Source organism: Callorhinus ursinus, unplaced genomic scaffold, assembly GCF_003265705.2.
Source record: "Callorhinus ursinus isolate GAN/ISIS: 27379988/994484 unplaced genomic scaffold, GSC_fseal_2.0 scaffold20, whole genome shotgun sequence".
Lineage (NCBI taxonomy): Eukaryota > Metazoa > Chordata > Mammalia > Carnivora > Otariidae > Callorhinus > Callorhinus ursinus.
In genome coordinates, this window is record NW_027397082.1 from 9374091 (window position 1) to 9384728 (window position 10638).

Consider the following 10638-nt stretch of genomic DNA (forward strand, 5'->3'; position numbering starts at 1 on the left):
TCTGAGCTCCTGAGTTCCTTAGCATCCTTCCATACTAGTACTTTCCCTTCCTTCCTGGTTAAGCAAATCTGGGAAAGAATAATCTCAGTTGCCAGTCTGGTTTCTAATTATCCCAGTGAGTCTCAATTTCCATTTACGGACTTGGCAATAAAAATCACCAGAGAAAAGTCTGCCCTCCTAATGATTCAGCTGACGTTCTTTATCATTGCTTTATCGCTTTAAACACATTCACCTGATAAGCCTCTGATTAATGAATTCAAAGAATTCGTACCCATTCTTTTGGGGTTGGGACTATTTATCACTCCTAAATATTTGAACTCTACTGGCTTCTTTGTTGAAGTGCTCTGTTAGCTGTCCTACTCTCAGGTTGGGAAGATTTTCAGGATTCGGATTTCACCAGGCCTTAGGGTCCATATTTCCCCAATGCTTCTTCCCCAAGACAGTGTGTCCCATGTCTGGGAGGCATATTTTTGATCCCCACCTTAGAAACACAAAGTTAGGACCAGGGGCACGATATCTGTAATTTTAAAATGCTCCCTCTGGGTTTTCAATTATAAGCGGGTTTGAACATCATTGTCCCAGAATCCGTGGACAGTCCAACACTTCTACTCTGTACCAGCGTGGACTCGTTCCTCGTGAAAGCATGTATATGTGCTAGTTTTCAAACCAAATCATTCATTCATTGGTTCATTCACCAAATTAAGTATTTGGCTGGTATTAGAGCTAATCATTGTGAGAGATTCAAGTACGGGTAAAATAATGATTATTCTCTCAGAGTTCAAAGCTCTGTTGTGTATCTTGAGAATATCATAGAATAAAAGGAGTATCCAGCCTACTCTTCCCAGACATGGGTATATGATTAATTCAGAATTGGCTTAATTATTTTTATCTGTGTGAAGGGCCAAAATTAAATTAGTCATTTTGGTTGATAAAATGAATTTCTGACTAATTCTACTAATCCTGACTAATTCTGCTGGATTGCTCTGTAAATCTATGCTTTGGGTCTCTTCAACATATGCCGAGTCTCTGGAAATATATACTTCCTGGTCTGGAAGACTGTTTCCCCATCTTGTTTAAGAAAGTTGCAAAGGAAATTAATTGCTGCTTACTCTACCAAAGGTATATTCTCAGCTCACTGGGCACTAATGGAGCATTTCAAAGACTCCTTAGGCAGCCAGGAGCAGGGGCACCTGGGTGGCTTAATCGTTAAGCGTCTGCCTTCGGTTCAGGTCATGATCCTGGGGTTCTGGGATTGAGCTCCACATCGGGCTCTCTGCTCGGCGGGAAACCTGCTTCTCCCTCTCCCACTCCCCCTCTCTTGTGTTCCCTCTCTTGCTGTGTCTCTGTCAAATAAAGAAATAAGTAAAATCTTTAAAAAAAAAAAAAAAAAAGACAGCTAGGAGCAGAGTGGTCTTAGATAGTGCCCTGACACCTTAGGAAGTCACTTGGACAGTTACATGTATGCTTTCCCATGGCCATTAAGTATTCACCACCATTGGCATATTCAAGAACCAAGGCTGCATCTCACACAGTGGTGCATACATTTGTGGGTGATTTTGAGTAGGTATGCCCGCCATTCACTGAGATTCTGTCACATTTCTTGCACTGTGCTAACCACACCACCTACTTTTATTTCCATTAACCTTTACCACTTCTCTGTGAGTCAGTGAACAGGTAGGTATCATTGACCCCATTTTACAGATGAGGCTATTTAAGTTTTAAGAGGTTAAATAACTAGCTGGTAAGTTGGAGAACCAGCATGGGAACTCAGGTCTGTTTGACTTCAAAGCCCATGATCTTTTCCTGTGACAGTGTCACCTCAACTTCACATCTATACACAAGAACAATACCTTTAGTGGAGACACATTCAGGTGAATGTTTATAAAAAGGGAAGCTTAACCCAAATTTAGGGCCAGAAGTTATAGTCAGAAATACAGTCTTTTGTCTGAAATAAAATCTTTATTAGAGTGCTACCTTTCATTTAGAGATAATGTACTTGAAAATTTCAAGGATGAACAAATTGCAATCTGGAATTTTTGAGGACCTGCCTTACCTAATATTTTCATAGAATAATAGTTCTTCAAATGACACTGTTATTTAAACTGACAGTTAATTCCCTTTGCAGAAGAATTACAATAGGCCTTACATTTTATCTAATGAAGAATCCAATAAAGGCCACTTCCTGTTACAGACACCTGTCTAAATGAGAGTTTTCATTTATGTAGAGATACCCTGGACAAATTCTGTGGTTCATCTTCTACTGACCTCTACTCTTATTCCCCAATAGAAATCATGCTGGTTTTCCTCCTTAGCTACTCCTTCCACTTGAAAAGTCTGCCCCTCTCTCCTCATTCAAAGCTGACTCATCTTCCTGAGCCCTCAGCTCTGAGCCTGATGCTTCTGTGACACCTTATACAGTTCTGCCTGTTGTCCTCTTGCTGCCCCCTCAATGCCTCTAGCTCGTTATTGCCCAACAGAAATAGAACAGAAGCCGCAGATGCGAGTCACATATGTAATTACACATTTTCTAATAGCCACATAAAAAAGGAAAAAAAAAAGAAACAGGTGATGTTAATTTTTGCTAATATATTTTATTTAACCCAATATATCCAAAATATTATCATTTAAATGTGTAATCAGTATAAAGTCATTTTTAAGATACTTTATACTCTTTTTGCTGACACGGAGACTTCAAAATGTAGACTATATTTTGTTTACAGCATACATCTCAATTTGGATGAGGCACAAAGTACTTGGAAAATACATGTACCTAGCGGCCACCACACTGGAGGACACAGCTTGAGCCCCACCTCCTCTGGCATTTCTGTGGCATTTGCTGTGTATTCTGCTAGGCATGCCATTCTCAGGGTGGCATAGCAATGAAAAGAATGGATGAGTTTGACCCTTTGCCATTTACTAATTGTATGACCTTGGGCAATAGTCAACCTTTGTAAGCTTAGTTTTCTTCATCTGCAAAATGGAAATGTTTTTATTGTAGCTACTGTCACACTGGGCTATTGTAAGGAATGAACAAGATATGTGAAATGTTGAACACAGGGCTTTGTACACAGTAAGGAATTTGACAAATATTAGCCAGTAATGGTGGTAGTGATGGTAGTAGTCTCTTCTTAATATACTTGCTTTTATCCTTATATTTTCTGTTCAAATACTATCTCCACATGAGGCCTTTTCAAAATGTTCAAGGTTGAGAGACTTTATTTTAGCAAGCATTATACGACATCATAATTATCATAGTCAGCTTTGGATTTTTGTCATTGATACATGAACATGTTCTGCTCTTCCAAGGTTAAGCGTCTCGAAGGCAGAGAGTCTCTGTTTTGTTTTTCTATCAAAGAACCTAGCATGATGTCTACCAAGGAATAAAATGTCAATAAATATTTTTTGAACAAGTGAATGAAAATTACATTTTACTGCTGTTATTTTTTTCACATGTGGGTAGCTGGCCTCCCCAAAGGCAAGGGGCCAGATTTTAGAGTTATCCAATGAATTAATTACGAATGGGGGAAAAAAATCATCAGGATGTATTGATGATGAGAGATGAAAGAATAGAAACATCAAGAATGGTTTCTGACTCCTGTGATTGTAGTACTAGAGGCATCTTTCATTGAGATATAGATTTGGAGACATACCAGATTTGGGGGGAAATGATGGTTATATTTTAGACATGTTGGATTTAGATTTCAGTGTGAAATCAAAGTATTTATATCCAGCAGGCAGTTGCATATTCAGGTTTGGAGCTCAGAAGAGGAACATGGCATAGGGAATGGTTTTGACAGTAATCCTTTAAATGCTATTCTTTTGAAATCATGGGCAAGGACAGGATCCTAAGTTTCTGCCTTCAGCCATCTTCTCCTTTTCCTAAGAGAACACTATATACAAGAGTTGACCAGAGGAAGAACATGAGATGAGACTGAGAAGGAGATGCCAGATATTCCGAAGGAGGTCCGGAAGGGAGTGGTGTGAGAGCAGCCCAAGGAGGAAGCCCTTAAGACTTCTTAAGGCCTGGGTTTGCCAAGCTCATGGTTCAAGTTAAATTCCATTTTTAATTTCTGATTTCTTAAGCTTGTTTCCTTCTTCTTAGATGGCTTTCAATCTCTCAGTGTTCTTTAGTTTCTGATGTTCATTCTCCCTGGTATAAGTCATAGTAGTCCCTTTGCCTAGAGAATTTAAAGGACTTCAAGAAGTGGAATGCTGGCTTTGATTAAGTGACTTCCAGTAGCTGCCAATTTTGCCAGTTAATGGTAGTAAATCCATTTCATCTCCTGTTCAAGAAAACAAGGCAAGGGAAGAGATAAGAAAAAAAAATTAAGTGGTGCCTACAGCATTTGAATCACTGTGTTAGGAGCTTTATGCACATTATCCTAATAGATTATTACCAATCACAATATCTCTGTGAAAGATATTATCCCCATTTTACAGATGAGGAGATTATACTTTTGAGAGATGGCATATCTTACCTAATGAGTGCAAAGTAGAAGTCAGACTTGAATTTGGATTTCTTTGACTTAGAAGTCCAGCCTCTGTCCAGGGCCTTCACCCAGTGATTTGATGGTGTCATTTTCACTTTACTAAGTATCCTATAGAAAAATAAATTTTTAGGACCGATGCCTTTTGATAGAGCATTCAACTTCTATATAAATGGAAGTTTGACTTTCCAACTGGGAGTTGCATGAGCTCTAAATTAACATGAGACCCAAGTAAATATATCCTGTTCATTAAAAGGTATGATGCATTGTTCTTTCCTGAAAGGCATAATTTTCTCGGGAGTGCTTTGAGTCTGAGTTCATTTCCTTTGAGCATCTCCTTCTCAACAGGCTGCAATTTTAGCTCTTCCCTGGGAATGATGATTCAGATTTCCGAGGTTATAGCTAAATAAATGTCAAGCTTACATACTGCAGTGTCTGTGCTCATTTCTACCTGACTGAGGGTTGAGGGGAAGCAATAGGACGCAAAGCAGCACAACTTGTACATGTATAGTCAAGCTGGCAAATAAGTATCTTTCAGTGCCATGGCCAAGACTGGGAACCTTCTGAGAGTGCTCAGGTGCTGATGGCTTATCCACTGGAACAATTTTTGTCATTAGCCTTAGGCTTCTGCTGCTTCCTTGTAGGAAGATGAGCCAAGTAGAATTGGAAACCGGGTTTGTGTTGGGTCTTCCCTCCTACACCTCTTATAGTTGTTCTCGACTGGCTATATGTCCAGGTTGCTTGGGGAATATCCAAAAAGCCCTAAGTCTAGGCCACTCCTCAGCACCATTACAATAAAATTGTGAGGAGGAGTGGAGAGACTCAAGACTCAGTATTATTAAGGCTTCACAGGTGATTCCAATGTGCAGCCAGGGGCTGAGACCCACTGTTTTCAAAGTTTTAGGTCGAGGAAAATGGTTTTCAACTCTGGCTGCACATCAGAATAATCTAGACAAGTATTAAAAATACATATTGTGAGTTTACACCCATGATTTAATTAGTCTATGGTGGAGCTGAAGCATCAGTAGTTTTAAGGAACTTTCCAAATAATTCTAATATTCAGCAGGGGTGAGAACCACTGTTCCAGAACTGAGTTTTGAGCAGTGGTCCCCAGGCTCCTTCTCATACCTGAAGGCATCTGTGAATCCCTTGGAGATCTTTGAATTAAAATACAAATCCCCCTCACCACCAGAGATGCTGATTTAGTTGATATGAGGTAGGGCCTATGATTTTGTCATTTGTAACAAGCTCCCGTGTGATGCTGCTCATTCCCAGATCACTCTGTAAGCAGCATTGGCCAAGCATCTACCTCACCATGATTTTGCCACTAAGCCTTCTGGTGGGCTAGGTATGGGTTGGCAGATGGGAATACCCTCTTTCCCCTTTGAATGCCTGGCAGGTATCTCTTAGTCATCAAGTACATTGACTTGAGAGTCACAGGTTCTTGAGTTTGTTCTCCAGCTCTGCTCCCATGCTTTCTTGCTATGGGATATAGGCCAGGGCAAAAGAGATTATTTATGTCTGCTTAACTGTAAGAGATGATAACAGCAACTACTTCATAGAGTTACTGTAAGGATTAATAGAAATGCTACATATAAAGTTGTAGCTAAGTGTCTGACACATTCTAAGTACTCAATAAGTGGTAACCAATACAGCTGTGCGTCCATGACATCCATGGTATATTAGGTTTTTCTGTATATTTTAGCTACAAGATCTTTCTTTTAACTGTAACTTACATGGAAGCTCCATATACGCAAACTAGATAAGGTTAAATCCATTTTTAAAGCAGAGATGTGTGCCAGCACCTGGAATCCCTCTGCTTCTCTCCTAGCTTTCCAAACACTTAGCCAAGGCAGTAGATGTGCTATCTTCTTTGAATGTACCAATTCTAGTCCAACCTACTCATTTACAGAAAAACCCATAAGTGACCTACCCAAGATTATGCAACTAGTAAATGGTAGAGCCTACTTCTGACCCTTGGGACCTGGTTTTAGTAAGTTCTTTTTGGTCACCAAATGATAGCGGAATTAGAACCAAGAGCAACACTACCAGATCTGTGTTTTTCTGAATAAAAAGGGACTTTATTATTAACTGAATTTTAATCTTATGATCAACACATGTTTACAGTAAGAAAAATAAAGACAAAGGGAAAGTGTAAGCCCCTCTCCCCATTTTTATGACTTCCATCCCCATTTCTAAAAGCCAACCATTGTAAATAGTTACTTGGATGTTTTTCAGAATTTTTAAACATTTATACAGAGTGATAATATATAAAATATATAAAAATATATAAATATATATATTCTTTTATACAAATGGAAGCAAACCATATCTATTCTTTGGTTTCTAGTTTTTTGTTTTTTTTTTTTAAAGATTTTATTTATTTATTTGAGAGAGAGAATGAGAGATAGAGAGCATGAGAGGGAAGAGGGTCAGAGGGAGAAGCAGACTCTCCGCTGAGCAGGGAGCCCGATGCGGGACTCGATCCCTGGACTCCAGGATCATGACCTGAGCCGAAGGCAGTCGCTTAACCAACTGAGCCACCCAGGTGCCCCTGGTTTCTAGTTTTTATTTCACTTAGTTATCTCACTAATCATTCCATACTGTGTGTGTGTGTGTGTGTATATATATATATATACATATATATATGTATATACAAAATTATCATTTTTCGTGGTTACAAAGGATTCCTTTTTTTTTTTTTTTAAGTTAGCCCATCTTCTTGGGGATGAACGTGAGACTGCTCATCATTTTAGCTGTGGCTATGCTTACACACTGGAGTAACTACTTCTAGATTCCCAGAAGAAAAATTTATAGGGTGAGCACACTTGCACACCCAGTGTTCCTTTGGTTTTGCCACACTGCACTGCAATTTTCTTCCATGGGCCTGTGAGTTAATCACCTTTGGGAAAAAATAAAGGAACTTCCACAGCTGAAATGCCAGACTCCATCCACATTAGACTTTTTATCTTGGTCCAGTTTGTAGAGGCTGAAAGTTCCAGCACTAGCTGTGGGCATTCTGTTCTAAGGACTAAATGGAGCAAATGTTCTACCCTCGATTCCCACCAGGCAACTAAACATATATTTACAGGCCCAAATTGCTCATGTATCATTCACCTTCCCCCAGCCTCTACTCACTCAGTCTCTTTTGGCCAACCAGTAACTGCAATGTCTCCAAAAAAAGCACAAAATGCCATGATTTCCCATTAGTAATTCTCTCTGTCTGCTCTGGGGGTTGGCCTCAAAATGGAGGTGTCTGAAACATGTACCCTGATCTATGAAATTTCTAGTGGACAAAGTTGTTCAGTGATTTTTCAAATAATGCAGCTAGAAAGGGAGAAATGGTTTAGAGCCATGATTAATGCCACCGTGTCCCCGGATACCTTACTTCCTCAGCTCATCACTATAAGTAATTACCTGCCTGATCCTGGACAAGTTCTTCTGTTTGGCTCAAGTCAGCTATTGATCATTTATTTAAGAATTGCATACTCTAGGGAAGGTGGAAAAAAGTCTCCAAATTAATTTTTTTGAGCCCACTGTGGTCATGAATAAATATCTCTCATTCAGACAATTTACATTAGCAACTGCTTAGCAGTGGGAATTTGTTTACCACTTCTGACCCGCTCCTCTGAAAATTGGTTTTCTAACCAGTCTATGAGTGGCAGTTTTAAATTGACACATTAAATTTTCAAAATCATATTTGACTTATTGTCTCCTGCTCACAATGTCGCTCAGTGCCTCGACAGATACACATGCTGGTGTTCCGGTTATAAAACTAGAAGGCTCCCATTACTTTTCTTTTGGGAGCACGTGCTTATCTCACAGGTTGGGACTCCAGTTAATAGTTTCCTTAAGTGGAAGACGCAGGCATGTGGTGATTTTTGAGCAATCATAGTATGAAAAATAAGCAAAAAAAAAAAAAAAAAAAGTCATCCAAGCAGGTTTTTCTTTAGAACTAGTGGAGTTCATCAAGATAAAAAGCTTCTGCACAGCAAAGGAAATAGTCAACAAAACAAGGAGGCAACCCACAGAATGGGAGAAGATATTTGCAAATGACACTACAGATCAAGGGCTGGTATCCAAGATCTATAAAGAACTTCTCAAACTCAACACCCAAAAAACAAATAATCAAGTCAAAAAATGGGCAGAAGACATGAACAGACATGTCTCTGAAGAAGACATACAAATAGCTAACAGACACATGAAAAAATGTTCATCATCATTAGCTATCAGAAATTCAAATTAAAACCACACTGAGATACCACCTTACCCCAGTTAGAATGGCAAAAATTGGCAGGGCAAGAAACAACAAATGTTGGAGAGGTTGTGGAGAAAGGGGAACCCTCTTACACTGTTGGTGGGAATGCAAGTTGGTATAGCCACTCTGGAAAACAGTGTGGAGGTTCCTCAAAAAATTAAAAATAGAGCTACCCTATGACCCAGCAATTGCACTCCTGGGTATTTACCCCAAAGACACAGATGGAGTGAAAAGAAGGGCCATATGCACCCCAATGTTCATAGCAGCAATGTCCGCAATAGCCAAACTGTGGAAAGAGATAAGGTGCCCTTGAACAGATGAATGGATAAAGAAGACGTGGTCCATATATACAATGGAATATTACTCAGCCATCAGAAAGGATGAATACCCAACTTTTACATCAACGTGGATGGGACTGGAGGAGATTGTGCTGAGTGAAAAAAGTCAAGCAGAGAAAGTCAATTATCATATGGTTTCACTTATTTGTGGAACATAAGGAAGAGCATGGAGGACATTTGGAGAAGGAAGGGGAAAATGAAGGGGGGGAATCAGAGGGAGAGATGAACCTTGAGAGGCTATGGACTCTGAGAAACAAACAGGGTTTTGGGGGGGGTGGGGGGATGGGTTAGCCTGGTGATGGGTATTAAGGAGGGCACGTACTGCATGGAGCCCTGGGTGTTACATGAAAACAATGAATCATAGATCACCACATCAAAAACTAATGATGTATTGTATGGTGATTCACGTGACATAATAAAATAAAATTTAAAAAAAATCGATAATGCATTGCGATGGTGGGTAGGTGGGTAGGGGCGGAGCCACCGCTGGAAGTAGAATGGTGGAGGCAGCTCAAGACTGAGTGCAAGTCACAGAATCAGCATGATTCTTTAGAGGCTCTTCAGGTTCTCCTCTCTCATTTAGTCTGCAGTCTCAGTTCCTTTGAGGAGCAACATTGGTGTTACCATAGTGGCATTTAATAGGGAACTTGATGCTGTACAGAAACTCTTTGTGGACAAGATTAGAGAATACAGAACTAAGCTACGGGCATCTGGAGGATCCGCTGATACTGGCCCAGAGCACCAGCAAGACCTAGTGAGGGAGCTTTTGAAGCTTAAGCAAATGTATGGTAAAGCAGACATGAATATGTTCCCGGACTTCACATTTGAAGATCCTAAATTTGAAGTCATCGAGAAGCCCCAGTGCTGAAAAAACCATGTAAAATTTATTTGGTAATTTGACCTAGATTAGTTGTACAACTGGATCAGAATAAACATACATTTCTCAACCGTCAAAAAAAAAAAAAAAAAGAACTAGTTAATGTTTATTTTCACTGGAGCTCCCTAAATGTGAATCTTTATGAGCACTGTATAGTATAAAGCTGCTTCTAATATTTTTAAAAAATATGTCTAAATATGCAGCCTGAGTCAGAAATATTGCCATGAGAAAGAAAGAAGCCTTCTTCTTTATAGTGTATGAACCCGTGTGTGTGTGTGTGTGTGTGTGTGTGTGTGTGTGTGCACCCACCTGCTTTCCAAGTGTTAGGCAATTTTAGTGTTGGCATATTCCTGTTAATCTGCAAGCATTTGCTTATTATTAATTACTCAGTGCTAACAACTCCCTCAGGTTTTAAAACAATCTTTTTTGATGAGGGCTTTGCTGCTACTTAGAAACATAATTCTGTGCCAACATTTAGTAGGCAGACCAGAAGTGTCCCTGTGTGAGTGCCATGTGGATTGGTTGAAGCAGGCAGAACCCTTGAACCTGAATGCAGCACTCAAATACAATGAAAGTCGTGTTTAATGCTGAGGGGCTAAGACCAAGATACAACATTATGTTCTTAAAGTTATACTACTGAAATTTTCCAGCTCAGCCTAGACTTCTACAACCTAGTGG

General features: G+C 39.6%; 1 pseudogene; it reads left to right on the plus strand.

Moving 5' to 3' along the window:
- The first annotated feature begins 9526 nt into the window (after positions 1-9526).
- LOC112830901 (ATP synthase peripheral stalk subunit F6, mitochondrial-like) lies at positions 9527-9951 on the plus strand (annotated as a pseudogene).
- The last annotated feature ends 687 nt before the right edge of the window (positions 9952-10638 follow it).